The sequence below is a fragment of the Oncorhynchus masou genome, chromosome 32 (assembly GCF_036934945.1).
Source record: "Oncorhynchus masou masou isolate Uvic2021 chromosome 32, UVic_Omas_1.1, whole genome shotgun sequence".
NCBI lineage: Eukaryota > Metazoa > Chordata > Actinopteri > Salmoniformes > Salmonidae > Oncorhynchus > Oncorhynchus masou.
This window is the reverse complement of record NC_088243.1, coordinates 9,660,888-9,680,887: the sequence shown is the minus strand read 5'-3', so window position 1 is coordinate 9,680,887 and position 20,000 is coordinate 9,660,888. Positions and strand designations below refer to the sequence as shown.

Sequence of the window (20,000 nt, the reverse complement as noted above, 5' to 3'; positions counted from 1 at the left end):
GTGTGTGTGTGTGTGTGTGTGTGTGCGTGCGTGCTGAGATAAATGTGTGTCATTCTTGATAATGTGTTGTTCGTAGTCTTGTAATAACGTGTGTCCTGTTTGTCAGTCTGTGAGGTTCTGCTGTGTGTGTGAGTATCCTGTTTGCTAATCTACACAGAGGAACATGGTCGTCATGGAGAGGAGACACGGGGAAAGAGCTCCTCTCTCTGCAATCACTTTCCTCCCTCCCTTCCTCCCTCCTTCCCTGGACAGTTTTATCTCAATCTATTCATTGTATTGTTGTGTCTACCGTCTTGCCCTTTGTGCTGTTGTCTGCCACCAATCATTTTCATACCATGTTGTGTTGCTACCATGTTGTTGTCATGTTGTGTTGCTATCATGCTATGTTGTCATGTGTTGCTGCCTGTTGTTGTCTTAGGTCTCTCTTTATGTAGTGTTGTCTCTCTTGTCCTGATGTGTGCTTTGTTCTATATATATATATATATATTTTATCCCAGCCCCCCGTCCCCGCAGGAGGCCTTTTGGTAGGCCGTCATTGTAAATAAGAATTTGTTTTTAACTGACTTGCCAAGTTAAATAAAGGTTAAATAAAAAATTACACCTTCCTCCATTATCCCATGCTTTCCCCATCTCTCTCTGTTTCTCTTTATTCTTCTACTCTCTCTATTCCTCTGCTCTCTCTCTGTTTCTCTCTATTCCTCTACTCTCTCTATTCCTCTACTCTCTCTCTGTTTCTCTTTATTCCTCTACTCTCTCTCTGTTTCTCTTTATTCCTCTACTCTCTCTATTCCTCTACTCTCTCTCTGTTTCTCTCTATTCCTCTACTCTCTCTATTCCTCTACTCTCTCTCTGTTTCTCTTTATTCCTCTACTCTCTCTATTCCTCTACTCTCTCTCTGTTTCTCTTTATTCCTCTACTCTCTCTATTCCTCTACTCTCTCTCTATTCCTCTACTCTCTCTCTGTTTCTCTTTATTCCTATACTCTCTCTCTATTCCTCTACTCTCTCTCTATTCATCTACTCTCTCTATTCCTCTACTCTCTCTCTGTTTCTCTTTATTCCTCTACTTTCTCTATTCCTCTACTCTCTCTCTCTATTCCTCTACTCTCTCTCTATTCATCTACTCTCTCTCTCTATTCCTCTACTCTCTCTATTCCTCTACTCTCTCTCTCTATTCGTCTACTCTCTCTCTATTCCTCTACTCTCTCTATATTCCTCTATCTCTCTATTCCTCTACTCTCTCTCTCTATTCCTCTACTCTCTCTCTGTGCCTCTTCTCTCTCTATTCCTCTACTCTCTCTCTCTATTCCTCTACTCTTTCTCTATTCCTCTACTCTCTCTCTAGTCCCCTACTCTCTCTCTCTCTCTATTCCTCTACTCTCTCTCTCTATTCCTCTACTCTCTCTCTATTCCTCTACTCTCTCTCTCTATTCCTACACTCTCTCTCTCTCTCTCTCATAGTGGGTGTATTATCAGAGAAGTCATTGGGGGTTATTCTGATGTTACTAATCCAGCAGTAGGTCAGGGTAAGAAGGTTCACCCTGTCCTTTCTCTGCCACCCAGTCCCCACCTTGGACACTCTACCCCCCAGTCCCCACCAAGGACCCTCTACCCCCCAGTCCCCACCATGGACCCTCCAACCCCAGTCCCCACCAAGGACCCTCTACCCCCCAGTCCCCACCATGGTCCCTCTGCTTCCAGGCCCCTGACCCTCTGCTTCCAGGCCCCTGTCCCTCTGCTTCCAGGCCCCTGTCCCTCTGCTTCCAGACCCCTGTCCCTCTGCTTCCAGGCCCCTGTCCCTCTGCTTCCAGACCCCTGTCCCTCTGCTTCCAGGCCCCTGTCCCTCTGCTTCCAGACCCCTGTCCCTCTGCTTCCAGGCCCCTGTCCCTCTGCTTCCAGGCCCCTGTCCCTCTGCTTCCAGGCCCCTGTCCCTCTGCTTCCAGGCCCCTGTCCCTCTGCTTCCAGACCCCTGTCCCTCTGCTTCCAGGCCCCTGTCCCTCTGCTTCCAGACCCCTGTCCCTCTGCTTCCAGGCCCCTGTCCCTCTGCTTCCAGACCCCTGTCCCTCTGCTTCCAGACCCCTGTCCCTCTGCTTCCAGACCCCTGTCCCTCTGCTTCCAGGCCCCTGTCCCTCTGCTTCCAGGCCCCTGTCCCTCTGCTTCCAGGCCCCTGTCCCTGTCCCTCTGCTTCCAGACCCCTGTCCCTCTGCTTCCAGGCCCCTGTCCCTCTGCTTCCAGGCCCCTGTCCCTCTGCTACCAGGTCCCTGTCCCTGTCCCTCTGCTTCCAGACCCCTGTCCCTCTGCTTCCAGGCCCCTGTCCCTGTCCCTCTGCTACCAGACCCCTGTCCCTCTGCTTCCAGGCCCCTGTCCCTCTGCTTCCAGACCCCTGTCCCTCTGCTTCCAGACCCCTGTCCCTCTGCTTCCAGGCCCCTGTCCCTCTGCTTCCAGGCCCCTGTCCCTCTGCTTCCAGACCCCTGTCCCTCTGCTTCCAGGCCCCTGTCCCTGTCCCTCTGCTTCCAGACCCCTGTCCCTCTGCTTCCAGGCCCCTGTCCCTCTGCTTCCAGGCCCCTGTCCCTGTCCCTCTGCTTCCAGGCCCCTGTCCCTTTCCCTCTGCTTCCAGGCCCCTGTCCTCCAGACTCGCACTCTGCCCCATCCCCATCCCCATCCACATGCCTCCAGCTCCTACCCCTAACCTCTACCACTAATCCCTAGTCCCTACCCCTAATCCCTACCCCTAATCCCTAGTCCCTACCCCTAATCCCTACCCCTAATCCCTAGTCCCTACCCCTAATCCCTACCCCTAACCCCTAGTCCCTACCCCTAATCTCTACCCCTAAACCCTAGTCCCTACCCATAATCTCTACCCCTAACCCATAGTCCCTACCCCTAACCTTTACTCCTAACCTCTACCCCTAGTCCCTAGCCCTAATCCCTACACCTAACCCCTAGTCCCTACCCATAACCCCTAGTCCCATAACCCCTAATTCCCTCTGCTTCCAGGCCCCTGTCCTCCAGACTCGCACTCTGCCCCATCCCCATCCCCGTCCACATGCCTCCAGCTCCTACCCCTAACCTCTACCACTAATCCCTAGTCCCTACCCCTAATCCCTACCCCTAATCCCTAGTCCCTACCCCTAATCCCTACCCCTAATCCCTAGTCCCTACCCCTAATCCCTACCCCTAACCCCTAGTCCCTACCCCTAATCTCTACCCCTAAACCCTAGTCCCTACCCATAATCTCTACCCCTAACCCATAGTCCCTACCCCTAACCTTTACTCCTAACCTCTACCCCTAGTCCCTAGCCCTAATCCCTACACCTAACCCCTAGTCCCTACCCATAACCCCTAGTCCCTAATCCTAACACGGAACCCAAACCGGCTGTGCGCGTGCGCCATCGTGCATACATTTATTTTGTCCCCCCACACCAAAAGCAATCACGACATCCAGGATAAAATATCAAAACAAACTCTGAACCAATTACATTAATTTGCGGACAGGTCGACATTTATGGCAATTTTGCTAACTAGCTTCCACTTGCCAGCTAATTTGTCCTATTTTACTAGCTTGCTATTGCTAGCTAATTTGTCCTGGGATATAAACCGTGAGTTGTTATTTTACCTGAAATGCAGAAGGTCCTCTACTCCGACAATTAATCCAGACATAAAACGGTCATCGAATCGTTTCTCGTCGTCTCCCCCCTACCAGGCTTTTTCTTTATATTAACTTTATATTGCCTTTGGCAACTTTCCTAAATTAGGTGCATTACCGCCACTGACCTCGTTTGTCTTTTAGTCACCCACGTGGGTATACAATGTGGAGATGGCACGTGGGCACCTGCTTCTATAAACCAATGAGAGGCAGGATTTGCAGCACGATCTGCGTCACAAATAGAACTGACTTCTATTTTAGCTGTTGGCAACGCAGATGCTCATTGGAGCGAGTGAGCAATGTGGGTGCAATAATTTAATAATATAGATTTCAAAATGTATTTTGCAATGCTCCCGCACATAACGCGAACGGTGTAGTCAGCCTGTAATCCCTACCCCTAATCCCTAGGCCCTACCTCTAATTCCTATATTTAGTCCCTACCCCCAACCCCTAAACTTTACCCCTAATAACTCGCCCCTACCCCTAGTCCCAAATCCCTAACCCTAATCCCTCCTCCTAACCCTACCCCTTTATCCCTGATCACTACCCCTAGTCTCTAATCCCTACCCTTAACCCTAGTCCTTACCCCTAAACCCAACCCCTAGTTCCTACCCCTAGACCCTACCCGTAATAGCTACCCCTACCGCTAGTCCCTACCCCCTAGTCCCTACCTCCTAGTCCTAATCCCTACCTCTAACCCCTACCCCCAAACCATACCCCTAGTCCCTACCCTTAGTCCCTACCCTTTAATAGCTACCCCTTACCCCTACCCCTAGAGACTACCCATAAACTCTTTCCCCTAGTCCCTACCCCTAACACCTACCCCAAACCCTAATACCTACCCCTAGTCCCTACCCCGTGCTCCATACCCCCAGCTCCCTACCCCTAGCTCCCTACCCCTAGACCCTACCCCTAGTCCCTACTCCTAGTCCCTACCATTTAATAGCTACCCCTTACCCCTTACCCCTACCCCTAGAGACTACCCATAAACCCTACCCCTAGTCCCTACCCCTAATACCTACCCCTAGCCCTAATACCTACCCCTAGTCCCTACCCTGTGCCCCATACCCCAGCTCCCTACCCCTAGCTCCCTAACCCTAGACCCTACCCCTAACACCTACCCCTAGCCCTAATACCTACCCGTAGTCCCTACCCCGTACCCCATACCCCCAGCTCCCTACCCCTTGACCCTACCCCTAAAACCTACCCCTAGACCCTACCCCTAATCCCTACCTCTAACCCCTAGCCCTAATACCTACCCCTAGTCCCTAACCCTAGCTCCCTACCCCGTGCCCCATACCCCCAGCTCCCTACCCTGATTCCTCAGTTCATGGTCTCTCTCAGTCCCGTGAAGTGTAAAATGTAATCAACAAAGCTACATTTTATGCATGTCAGACAAAAAATATAAAGCTAGCTTGAAAATATATATATAGAAAAGATTGATTTTAGCGTTGGCAAATTGGTTTATTCTCATCATGAGGAGCCTATAAAACGTAGGTAGATGAACATATTTTGTGGAAGCTAAGTACCTGACCGCTAGCTATGTTAGCTTACTAGGTACATTAATAGCGTCAGGTTGGTTGTTTTGAAGCTCATATTCAAGATTCTGTTTTTTTCAGGTCACTACCGATAACTACAACACAACTACTGACAGCTATTCAGGTCACTACCGATAACTACAACACAACTACTGACAGCTATTCAGGTCACTACCGATAACTACAACACAACTACTGACAGCTATTCAGGTCACTACCGATAACTACAACACAACTACTGACTGCTATTCAGGTCACTACCGATAACTACAACACAACTACTGACAGCTATTCAGGTCACTACCGATAACTACAACACAGCTACTGACAGCTATTCAGGTCACTACCGATAACTACAACACAACTACTGACTGCTATTCAGGTCACTACCGATAACTACAACACAACTGCTGACAGCTATTCAGGTCACTACCGATAACTACAACACAACTACTGACAGCTATTCAGGTCACTACCGATAACTACAGCACAACTACTGACAGCTATTCAGGTCACTACCGATAACTACAACACAACTACTGACAGCTATTCAGCTCACTACCGATAACTACAACACAACTACTGACAGCTATTTAGGTCACTACCGATAACTACAACACAACTACTGACAGCTATTTAGGTCACTACCGATAACTACAACACAACTACTGACAGCTATTCAGGTCACTACCGATAACTACAACACAACTACTGACAGCTATTCAGGTCACTACCGATAACTACAACACAACTACTGACAGCTATTCAGGTCACTACCGATAACTACAACACAACTACTGACAGCTATTCAGGTCACTACCGATAACTACAACACAACTACTGACAGCTATTCAGGTCACTACCGATAACTACAACACAACTACTGACTGCTATTCAGCTATAAATTAACAGCAATACGTCATCATCATCACAACAACAATGCCCTGACTTCATCCTTCTCATAGTGCACAAACACACACACACACATGCGTACAAACACACACAGTTCAGAGATCCCTGTCTGTTCTCTGTGTGTTGTGACTCAGAGGCCAGTGGAGTTCATGGTACACTAGAAAAGCCATTCACTCCAGTAGTTTGTAGACCTCGTTTTATATACAGAGAGATCGAGGGAGAGATCACGGGAGAGAGAGAGAGAGAGAGAGAGAGGGGGGAGAGAGGGAGAGAGAGAGGGAGAGAGAGAGAGAGAGAGAAAGAGAGGGAGAGAGAGAGAGAGAGAGGGAGAGAGGGAGAGAGAGGGAGAGAGGGAGAGAGAGAGGAGAGAGAGAGGGAGGAAGAGAGGGAGAGAGAGAGACAGGGAAAGACAGACGGAGAGAAAGCTAGAGAGGGAAAGACTGAGACAGAGAGAGATAGGGAGGGAGGGAAAGACAGAATGGGATAGAGGGATAGATGGAGAGAGGGAGAGAAAGAGAGGGAAAGACAGAGAGAGAGGAAGGGAAGGAAGGCAGAGGGAGAGAGAGGGGGGGGGAAGGAGAGCGGGGAGTAATCCACGGTAAGCACCATTCTTTGTGTTCTGTTGATCATCGGATGAATGCGCTGTCAGAAAGAGAGAGAGATGGAGGTGGAAGGGAGCCAAGTAGTTGCATTCATCCAACCAGGGAGGGAGGAGAAGAGTGCCATTCTGACAGTTGAATTAGAGATGGGGAGATGTGTTTACATATTGCTTGTGAGAGGGGAGATCTCAGTGATATTTCCACTGTTGATCCTGGCAGCAGGGGCCCAAAGGGAACACCTCAAAGTGTTGTCTGGGCATGCGAGAGTGAATCTCAATGCTTTACACTCTCTTCATTCTGAGTTGATTTATTTTTCAACTGTAAAGACATTTGAATTGACCCCACAGTAAAGTGTTTTCAGTGGCTGCATCTGTATGGCACATTTTGAATGTTTTCTTTTAGAGAATAACTGTGTGTGTGTGTGTGTGTGTGTGTGTGTGTGTGTGTGTGTGTGTGTGTGTGTGTGTGTGTGTGTGTGTGTGTGTGTGTGTGTGTGTGTGTGTGTGTGTGTGTGTGTGTGTGTGTGTGTGTGTGCTTGTAGTCAAAGACACATGTCATACACACCCATAACCCCCTGTTACTTGTCTAGATTGCCCTTGTTCTCTATTGTATGTCCTCTATGATCTAGTGCTAAGTGGGATACCTTATTCTACTAAATACAAGTATTGATGCACGGACCGGTTTGGGTTTTAACTTGTCCTTTAACGGTATTTGAATTTTTGGTTTGTTAACTTCTTGAAACTCCCCATCCCGGATCCGGGTTTGTGACTAAAGCCTCAGGCCCATTAGCATAACGCAACGTTAACGATTTCTGAAAATCGCAAATAAAATGAAAATAATGCGTCTGCTCTCAAGCTTAGCCTTTTCTTAACAACACTGTCATCTCAGATTTTCAAAATATGCTTTTGAACCATAGAAATTGACTAATTTGTGTAAGAGTATGCAAAGCTAGCATAGCATTTTGAGTAGCATTTAGCACGCAACATTTTCACAAAAACCAGATAACCAAATAAATAAAATCATTTACCTTTGAAGAGCTTCTGATGTTTTCAATGAGGAGACTCTCAGTTACATACCAAATGCGCAGTTTTTCCTGAAAGCGTCTGTGTGTAGGAGAAATCGTTCCGTTTTCTACATTGCGTCTGGCTACCGAAACGAACCGAAAATTCAGTCACCTACAACGTAAAACTTTTTCCGGATTAACTACATAATATCGACCGAAACATGGCAAACGTTGTTTGGAATCAATCCTCAAGGTGTTTTTTCACATATCTCTTCATTGATATATCGTTCGTGGAAGCTTGCTTTCCTCTCTGTATCGCATGGAAAAATACTGGCAGGTGACTTTTGCGCACCAATTTCGGTGCAGGACACCGGGCGGACACCTGGTAAATGTGGTCTCTTATGGTCAATCTTCCAACGATCTGCCCACAAATACGTCACAATGCTGCAGACACCTTGGGAAAACGACAGAAAGGGTTGACTCACTCCTCTCGCATTCACAGCCATATAAGGAGACAATGGAAAACAGAGCCTCAAAAATCCTTGTCATTTCCTGGATGCCATCTCATCTTGGTTTTGCCTGAAGCTCAGAGAATATCTTGGTATTTCTGGACACGTCAGAGTGTTTTCTTTCGAATGGTATCAATTATATGCATAGTCGAGCATCTTTTTGTGACAAAATATCTTGTTTAAAACGGGAACGTTTTTCATCCAAAAATGAAATAGCGCCCCCATAGATGTAAGAGGTTTTAAAGGAGATACGCTGTATGTAATGTTCATTTTATAGTTTACTACCTGAGTCATTTCTCTCCACTCTCTCTCTCTCCATGCCACTTTCCACATAGACCTAGTCCCGCCCCTTGTCACTCAAGGAGTGCATATGTGACCGACCGGCTCGATTCGGTCTTATGTTGCAAAATTAGAAAATGTGTTTCTTTACATTGGATAAAAGTAGAGACTCTGAGCTTGAAAATTATATATCATACACAGTTGAGGAACAATGGGAAAGCAATTTGACTTTGAAAATTGATAAACTTGTAACCTCACTTTTGAGAAAATGGCCCTTGAATGTTTTGGTACACCTACTGGAGACCTCTTCTTTGTCTACACCCATTCAGCATCGTTCACACCCTCTTAAGCTTTATCCCCACCCATCTCTTTAAAGATTCACTTGTGAGGCTATGTACTAAACAACCAAAGAGTTGAAGACTAAAGGTTTATACAACGGGTGTGTAAATTCAATCAGGAGTGCCAGAGTAGAATGTCCGATTGTCTGTTCGTAAATTCAGAGCGTTTCACTCTTGGAGCGTACACTGGATGCTCTGACCGAAGAGTAGGGTTGATCCGAGCATTCGGACTTAACAACAGCAGTCAAGCACCCAAGCTAACTTGCTAGCTAGCTAACAGTATGCTTTAACTTCAAATGAAAACGACTTCCTGACAAAATTAGAAACGTTTAAAATAAAAAAATATGGCTAGCTAGACTATCTTACCCATATACATGGACGGACGCTTCTCCCTCTCTGTCATGGATGCCATGGTCGCCCTTATTTTTATTATATTTTGTTCACCTTTATTTAACCAGGCAGGCTAGTTGAGAACAAGTTCTCATTTACAACTGCGACCTGGACAAGATAAAGCAAATCTGTGCGATAAAAACAACAACACAGAGTTACACATAAACAAACATACAGTCAATAACATAATAGAAAAGAAAAATCTAAAAATCTATGTACAGTGTGTGCAAATGTAGAAGAGTAGGGAGGTAAGGCAATAAATAGGCCCTAGAGGTAAAAATATTACAATTTAGCATTAATACTGGAGTGATAGATGCAGATGATGATGTAGTAGAGATACTGGGGTGCAAAAGAGCAAGACGGTAAATAACAATATGGGGATGAGGTAGTTGGGTGTGGCTGTTTACAGATTGGCTGTGTACAGGTACAGTGATCTGATCTGTAAGCTGCTCTGACAGCTGATGCTTAAAGTTAGAGAGGGAGATATAAGACTCCAGCAATTCGTTCCAGTCATTGGCAGCAGAGAACTGGAAGGAAAGGAGGCCAAAGGAAGTGATGGCTTTGGGGATGAACAGTGCAAAGTACCTGCTGGAGCGCGTGCTACAAGTGGGTGCTGCTATGGTGACCAGTGAGCTGAGATATGGTGGGGCTATTCCTAGAAGGGTCTTGTAGATGACCTGGAGCCAGTTGGTTTGGCGACGGATATGTAGTGCGGGGCAGCCAATGAGAGCATACAGGTCACAGTGGTAGGTAGTATATGGGGCTTTGGCCACTCAAGAATATTCGCTGTCTTCTTGATTAGCAACTCAAGTGCAGATTTGGCCATGTGTTTTTGGTTATTGTCCTGCTGAAAGGTATATTCATCTCCCAGTATCTGGTGGAAAGCAGACTGAAGCAGGTTTTCATCTAGGATTTTGCCTGTGCTTAGTGCCATTCCGTTTACTTATTTTTCCCGAAAAACTCTCCAGTCCTTAATGATTACAAGCATACCCATAACATAATGCAGCCACCACTATGCTTGAAAATATGGAGAGTGGTACTCTGTGTTGTATTGTGTTGTGTTGTATTGGATTTGCCTCAAATATAACACTTTGTATTCAGGACAAAAAGTTGATTGCTTTGCCACATTTTTTGCCTGATTAGTAATATTTTTATTCTGTACAGGCTTCCTCCTTTTCACTCTGTCATTTAGTTTAGTGTTATGGAGTAACTGCTATGTTGTTGATCCATTCTCAGTTTTCTCCTCCTATCACAGCCATTCCACTCTAACTGTTTTAAAGTCACCATTGGCCTCATGGTGAAATCCCTGAGTGGTTTCCTTCCTCCCCGGTAACTCAGTTAGGTAGGACACCTGTATCTCTGTAGTGACTGGGTGTATTGATACACCATCTAAAGTGTAATTGATATCTTCACCGTGCTCAAAGGGATATTCAATGTCTGATTTTTTTTCTCTCCCATCTACCAATAGGCATTTGTGAGGCATTAGAAAATCTTTGAGGATGAATCTATGTATAAAAATCCACTGCTCGGCTGAGGGACCTTACAGATAATTGTTTGTGTGAGGTACATAGATGAGGTAGTCATTCAAATATCATGTTAAACACTATTATTGCACACAGAGTGAGTCCATGCAACTTATTTTGCGACTTGTTAAGCAAATCTTTACTCCTGAACTTATTTAGGCTTAAATACTTATCGACTCAATACATTTTAGCCTTTTCAACATAATTCCACTTAGGCATTACGATGTATTGTGTGTCGGCCCAGTGACCAAACATCTCAATCTAACAAATGATTTTATTCAGGCAGTTCAAAGGAAAAGTGGACAAAATACTTTCTGGAGGATCTGTGTGTCTATATGTTTGATATGTGTCTATATGTTTGATATGTGTCTATATGTTTGATATGTGTCTATATGTTTGATATGTGTATATGTGTTTAATATGTGTCTATATGTGTCTATGTTTTTAATATGTGTCTATGTGTTTAATATGTGTCTATGTGTGTCTATGTGTTTGATATGTGTCTATATGTTTGATATGTGTCTATATGTTTGATATGTGTATATGTGTTTAATATGTGTCTATATGTTTGATATGTGTTTATGTGTTTAATATGTGTCTATATGTGTCTATATGTTTAATATGTGTCTATATGTGTCTATATGTTTGATATGTGTCTATATGTGTCTATATGTGTCTATGTGTTTAATATGTGTCTATGTGTTTAATATGTGTCTATCTGTCTATCTTCACGATGCTGTCTGTGTGAGTGGACCAATTCAGTTTGTCTGTGATGTGTATGCCGAGGAACTTAAAACTTACTACCATCTCCACTACTGTTCCATCGATGTGGATAGGGGGGTGTTACCTCTGCTGTTTCCTGAAGTCCACAATCATTTCCTTAGTTTTGTTGACGTTGAGTGTGAGGTTATTGTCCTGACACCACACTCCGAGGGCTCTCACCTCCTCCCTGTAGGCCGTCTCGTCGTTGTTGGTAATCAAGCCTACCACTGTTGTGTCGTCCGCAAACTTGATGATTGAGTTGGAGGTGTGCGTGGCCACGCAGTCGTGGGTGAACAGGGAGTACAGGAGAGGGCTCAGAATGCACCCTTGTGGGGCCCCAGTGTTGAGGATCAGCGGGGTGGAGATGTTGTTGCCTACCCTCACCACCTGGGGGTGGCCCGTCAGGAAGTCCAGTACCCAGTTGCACAGGGCGGGGTCAAGACCCAGGGTCTCGAGCTTGATGATGAGCTTGGAGGGTACTATGGTGTTAAATGCCGAGCTGTAGTCGATGAACAGCATTCTCACATAGGTATTCCTCTTGTCCAGATGGGTTAGGGCAGTGTGCAGTGTGGTTGAGATTGCGTCGTCTGTGGACCTATTTGGGCGGTAAGCAAATTGGAGTGGGTCTAGGGAGTCAGGTAGGGTGGAGGTGATATGGTCCTTGACTAGTCTCTCAAAGCACTTCATGATGACGGAAGTGAGTGCTACGGTGCGGTAGTCGTTTAGCTCAGTTACCTTAGCTTTCTTGGGAACAGGAACAATGGTGGCCCTCTTGAAGCATGTGGGAACAGCAGACTGGTATAGGGATTGATTGAATATGTCCGTAAACACACCAGCCAGCTGGTCTGCGCATGCTCTGAGTGCGCGGCTGGGGATGCCGTCTGGGCCTGCAGCCTTGCGAGGGTTAACACGTTTAAATGTTTTACTCACCTCGGCTGCAGTGAAGGAGAGAATATGTGTCTATGTGTTTGATATGTGTCTATGTGTTTAATATGTGTCTATCTGTTTGATTTGTGTCTGTTTGATATGTGTCTATGTGTTTAACATGTGTCTAAATGTTTGATATGTGTCTATATGTGTCTATATGTTTAATATGTGTCTATGTGTTAGATATGTGTCTGTTTAATATGTGTCTATGTGTTTAATATGTGTGAATCCAGCTGTGGCCAGGAAATGAATCCAGCTGTGAATCCAGCTGTGGCCAGGAAATGAACATCATATCAAACACCATCCTAGTGTTTACCTAGCTAGCGGTGGTTCAAATCCTTTACCTTTCAAATGGAAGATACACTGGCTAGGAGCAGTGAAATGTCTTATTTTACAGAGTTAGCCAGAGTACGGCACCTCTCTGTAGCCCTGGAGCCTAGAGAGCAGAGGAAATATTAGCAGTTAGCCACCTAGCGCTGCCTGTTAGCCTCTCTAACACTTGAATGGGGCAGAGTACCTGATATCACAACAGGTCCTCCGTGCAGACTGGACACTCCAGTTGACCAGTTGACAGGGGCGAGGCGCTCTCACTCTCACCTCGGTGCACGCACGCATGCACGCACGCACACACACGCTCAAAAACAGACACACACACACACACAGACACACACACACACACAAACACAGACACACACACAAACACACACACACACACACACACACACACACACACACACACACACACACACACACACACACACACACACACACACACACACACACACACACACACACACACACACACACACACACACACACACACACACACACACAGACACACACACAGACAAACACAGGACTGTGTCACTGTGGTCCCGATGGCCGTCAGATATCACTGGACCTAAGATCATTGAACCAACTAGAACACAGAGCCCTTTCTGACAGGACACATACCACCACTGTTATAATGAATCTCCCTGTAGCAAACTGCTGACAATATCGTACAGGGACCGTAAAACACATACTTCAGCAACGTCAGCAAGACAAAAGGAGCTGATCGTGGACTAGAGGAAACAGAGGGCCGAGCACGTCCCAATTCACATCGACAAGGCTGTTGTGGAATAGTGTATCGTGGTCCACATACATCAGCACAGTCGTGAAGAGGGCACGACCACGCCTCTTATCCCTCAGGAAGCGAAAAAGATTTGTCATGGGCTCTCAGCTCCTCAGAAGTTTTCCAGCTGCATCATTGAGAGCATTTTCAGTGGCTGCATCACCACTTGTTTTAAATAAACAGTTTAGAGCGACAGTTGAAGTCAGAAGTTTACATACACATACACTTGGAGTCATTAAAACTCGTTGTTCAACCACTCCACAAATATCTTGTTAACAAACTATAATTTTGGCAAGTGCCAAATACTAATTGAGTGTTTGTAAACGTCTGACTCACTGGGAATGTGATGAAAGAAATAAAAGCTGAAATCAATCATTCCCTCTACTATTATTCTGACATTTCACATTCTTCAAATAAAGTGGTGATCCTAACGGACCTACGACAGGGACTTTTTACTGGGATTAAATGTCAGGAATTGTGAAAAACTGAGTTTAAATGTATTTGGCTGAGGTGTATGTAAACTTCAGACTTCAACTATATATATTGGACCGTCCCGCAAGGTTCGAACAAGCCCCCCAGGAGGCAAAGATATTTTTTCCTTGGATAATCTCATTATCTATTACAAGCTTTGTCTTTAGGTTGAGAGAAAATGTTGCTCTTTTAGAGCTCAGCGATTCTTGAAAAAACAGGACAATCTCAACAAGTGTTTAAACGCCTTGATTGTTTAATTTTAACATTAGATTGTTCAAATATGTAATACAAATCTGCAAACTTCTTTGTGTGCTGTTTGATAGCACTATATAATGCTCCAGGGCTAATTTCGTTAGCATTTTGGCATGTTTTTATAGATTTTGAACATAAAACAACATTCAAGAAAACAAACATCCTTTAGATCACAGTAAATACTTCAGTTGTTTAAGCATATGTTGCAGAACAGTGTTCCCAATACATATGTTGCAGAACAGTGTTCCCAATACATATGTTGCAGAACAGTGTTTACAATGCATATGTTGCAGAACAGTGTTCACAATGCACATGTTGCAGAACAGTGTTCACAATGCACATGTTGCAGAACAGTGTTCACAATGCACATGTTGCAGAACAGTGTTCACAATGCACATGTTGCAGAACAGTGTTCACAATGCACATGTTGCAGAACAGTGTTCACAATGCACATGTTGCAGAACAGTGTTCACAATGCACATGTTGCAGAACAGTGTTCACAATGCACATGTTGCAGAACAGTGTTCACAATGCACATGTTGCAGAACAGTGTTCACAATGCACATGTTGCAGAACAGTGTTCACAATACATATGTTGCAGAACAGTGTTCACAATGCACATGTTGCAGAACAGTGTTCACAATGCATATGTTGCAGAACAGTGTTCACAATACATATGTTGCAGAACAGTGTTCACAATGCACATGTTGCAGAACAGTGTTTACAATACATATGTTGCAGAACAGTGTTTACAATACATATGTTGCAGAACAGTGTTTACAATACATATGTTGCAGAACAGTGTTTACAATACATATATTGCAGAACAGTGTTTAAAATACATATGTTGCAGAACAGTGTTTACAATACATATGTTGCAGAACAGTGTTTACAATACATATGTTGCAGAACAGTGTTTACAATACATATGTTGCAGAACAGTGTTCACAAGACATATGTTGCAGAACAGTGTTTAAAATACATATGTTGCAGAACAGTGTTTACAATACATATGTTGCAGAACAGTGTTCCCAATACATATGTTGCAGAACAGTGTTCACAATACATGTTGCAGAACAGTGTTTAAAATACATATGTTGCAGAACAGTGTTTACAATACATATGTTGCAGAACAGTGTTCACAATACATATGTTGCAGAACAGTGTTTACAATACATATGTTGCAGAACAGTGTTTACAATACATATGTTGCAGAACAGTGTTTACAATACATATGTTGCAGAACAGTGTTTAAAATACATATGTTGCAGAACAGTGTTTACAATACATATGTTGCAGAACAGTGTTCACAATACATATGTTGCAGAACAGTGTTCACAATACATATGTTGCAGAACAGTGTTTACAATACATATGTTGCAGAACAGTGTTCACAATACATATGTTGCAGAACAGTGTTCACAATACATATGTTGCAGAACAGTGTTTACAATACATATGTTGCAGAACAGTGTTTACAATACATATGTTGCAGAACAGTGTTTACAATACATATGTTGCAGAACAGTGTTCACAATACATATGTTGCAGAACAGTGTTCACAATACATATGTTGCAGAACAGTGTTTACAATACATATGTTGCAGAACAGTGTTCACAATACATATGTTGCAGAACAGTGTTTACAATACATATGTTGCAGAACAGTGTTCACAAGACATATGTTGCAGAACAGTGTTTACAATACATATGTTGCAGAACAGTGTTCACAAGACATATGTTGCAGAACAGTGTTTAAAATACATATGTTGCAGAACAGTGTTTACAATACATATGTTGCAGAACAGTGTTCCCAATACATATGTTGCAGAACAGTGTTCACAATACATGTTGCAGAACAGTGTTTAAAATACATATGTTGCAGAACAGTGTTTACAATACATATGTTGCAGAATAGTGTTCACAATACATATGTTGCAGAACAGTGTTTACAATACATATGTTGCAGAACAGTGTTTACAATACATATGTTGCAGAACAGTGTTTAAAATACATATGTTGCAGAACAGTGTTTACAATACATATGTTGCAGAACAGTGTTTAAAATACATATGTTGCAGAACAGTGTTTACAATACATATGTTGCAGAACAGTGTTTACAATACATATGTTGCAGAACAGTGTTTACAATACATATGTTGCAGAACAGTGTTTACAATACATATGTTGCAGAACAGTGTTTACAATACATATGTTGCAGAACAGTGTTTAAAATACATATGTTGCAGAACAGTGTTTACAATACATATGTTGCAGAACAGTGTTTACAATACATATGTTGCAGAACAGTGTTTACAATACATATGTTGCAGAACAGTGTTCACAAGACATATGTTGCAGAACAGTGTTTAAAATACATATGTTGCAGAACAGTGTTTACAATACATATGTTGCAGAACAGTGTTCCCAATACATATGTTGCAGAACAGTGTTCACAATACATGTTGCAGAACAGTGTTTAAAATACATATGTTGCAGAACAGTGTTTACAATACATATGTTGCAGAACAGTGTTCACAATACATATGTTGCAGAACAGTGTTTACAATACATATGTTGCAGAACAGTGTTTACAATACATATGTTGCAGAACAGTGTTTAAAATACATATGTTGCAGAACAGTGTTTACAATACATATGTTGCAGAACAGTGTTTAAAATACATATGTTGCAGAACAGTGTTTACAATACATATGTTGCAGAACAGTGTTTACAAGACATATGTTGCAGAACAGTGTTTACAAGACATATGTTGCAGAACAGTGTTCCCAATACATATGTTGCAGAACAGTGTTTACAAGACATATGTTGCAGAACAGTGTTCCCAATACATATGTTGCAGAACAGTGTTTACAATACATATGTTGCAGAACAGTGTTCACAATACATATGTTGCAGAACAGTGTTTACAAGACATATGTTGCAGAACAGTGTTTACAATACATATGTTGCAGAACAGTGTTTACAATACATATGTTGCAGAACAGTGTTTACAATACATATGTTGCAGAACAGTGTTTACAATACATATGTTGCAGAACAGTGTTCCCAATACATATGTTGCAGAACAGTGTTTACAATGCATATGTTGCAGAACAGTGTTTACAATACATATGTTGCAGAACAGTGTTCCCAATACATATGTTGCAGAACAGTGTTTACAATACATATGTTGCAGAACAGTGTTTACAATACATATGTTGCAGAACAGTGTTCCCAATACATATGTTGCAGAACAGTGTTTACAATACATATGTTGCAGAACAGTGTTCCCAATACATATGTTGCAGAACAGTGTTCCCAATACATATGTTGCAGAACAGTGTTTACAATACATATGTTGCAGAACAGTGTTCCCAATACATATGTTGCAGAACAGTGTTCACAATACATATGTTGCAGAACAGTGTTCACAATACATATGTTGCAGAACAGTGTTCACAAACAGTACATATGTTGCAGAACAGTGTTCCCAATACATATGTTGCAGAACAGTGTTTACAATACATATGTTGCAGAACAGTGTTCACAATACATATGTTGCAGAACAGTGTTCACAATACATATGTTGCAGAACAGTGTTCCCAATACATATGTTGCAGAACAGTGTTTACAAACAGTACATATGTTGCAGAACAGTGTTTACAATACATATGTTGCAGAACAGTGTTTACAATGCATATGTTGCAGAACAGTGTTTACAATACATATGTTGCAGAACAGTGTTTACAAATACATATGTTGCAGAACAGTGTTCACAATACATATGTTGCAGAACAGTGTTCACAATACATATGTTGCAGAACAGTGTTCACAATACATATGTTGCAGAACAGTGTTCACAATACATATGTTGCAGAACAGTGTTCACAATACATATGTTGCAGAACAGTGTTCACAATACATATGTTGCAGAACAGTGTTCCCAATACATATGTTGCAGAACAGTGTTTACAATACATATGTTGCAGAACAGTGTTCACAATACATATGTTGCAGAACAGTGTTCACAATACATATGTTGCAGAACAGTGTTCCCAATACATATGTTGCAGAACAGTGTTTACAATACATATGTTGCAGAACAGTGTTTACAATACATATGTTGCAGAACAGTGTTTACAATGCATATGTTGCAGAACAGTGTTCACAATACATATGTTGCAGAACAGTGTTTACAATACATATGTTGCAGAACAGTGTTCACAATACATATGTTGCAGAACAGTGTTCACAATACATATGTTGCAGAACAGTGTTCACAATACATATGTTGCAGAACAGTGTTCACAATACATATGTTGCAGAACAGTGTTTACGATACATATGTTGCAGAACAGTGTTTACAAGACATATGTTGCAGAACAGTGTTCACAATACTTTTTTTCTGAATCAGATTGAACATTCTACATGAATGCCAAACGTCACATCTGGAGGAAACCAGGCACTGCTCATCACCTGGCCAATAACATCCCTACGGTGAAGCATGGTGGTGGCAGCGTCATGCTGTGGGCATGTTTTTCAGTGGCAGGGACTGGATCAAGGGAAAGATGAACAGAGAAAGGTACAGAGAGATCCTTGATGAAAATCTGTTCCAGAGTGCTCAGGACCTCAGACTGGGACGAAGGTTCACCTTGGGTGGCCCAGCCAGAGCCAGGACTTGAACATGATTGAACATCTCTGGAGAGACCTGAAAATAGTTGTGCATCGACGCTCCCCATCCAACCTGACAGAGCTTGAGATGATCTGCAGAGAGGAAAGGGAGAAACTCCCTGAATACAGATGTGCCAAGCTTGTAGCGTCATACCCAAGATGATTCAAGGTTGTAATCGCTGCCAAAGGTGCTTCAACAAAATACTGAGTAAAGGGTCTGAATACTTATGTAAATAAGGTATTTATGTTTTTTATTTGTAATAAATTTGCTAAACATTTCAAAAAATCTGTTTTTACTTTGTCATTGTGGGTTATTATGTGTAGATTGATGAAGATTTTTTCTAATTTAATCAATTATAGAATAAGGCTATAACGTAACAAAATGTGGAACAAGTGAAGGGGTCTGAATACTTTCCGAATGCACTGTTCATGACATATTAACGCTTTAATATCCAAAGCAATTCTTACCTTGGTCAGTCACGTTGCATGTTGCAGTGGCAAGCTAAAGATGCTAGCTAGTTAACTAGCTGTGTTTGTTAGCTCGGTGAAAACACTTGCTGAAAACACTTGAAAATGCTAGCTAGTTAACTAGCTGTGTTTGTTAGCTCGGTGAAAACACTTGCTTGCAGGCAGTTGAAGAAAGTATCTTCTTCCTCTGTCACCCATCTGATGAAAAACATATTTTATATCAATGTTATGATTATATATATTTTTTTAAATGCCATTATCCATTAGGAAGATGTTTGGCACTGAGAGCTGATCTTCTTCATAATTGCAAGGGCTGCTGCGTCAGTTGGAGGTGGGCTGGGCGGCTCGGGAACATTTCAAAATTGTGATTGACAGCTCGGGAAAAATATGTTCTAGGTTCATATGTCTCTTTTTTTAAATAAACTTATTTGTTTCATAAGTAGCAGGCATCCTTAATAGCAGCCTCATTTTTCATGCAAACCCCACTTTGGGAACCTAATACCAAGAGGTATTGACATTACAAAAGACTCAACATTACAATTCAGCATGACACATGTGGTGCAAAAATACATGTAATTGACATATATTTTGAAATA

At 42.8% G+C, this 20,000-nt stretch overlaps 1 protein-coding gene across 1 annotated transcript in view; it reads left to right on the top strand.

Annotated features, from left to right (window-relative positions):
* LOC135525530 (forkhead box protein N3-like) overlaps positions 1 to 20,000 on the top strand; it is a 134,800-nt gene that overhangs the window by 26,413 nt on the left and 88,387 nt on the right. The window lies entirely within an intron of this gene.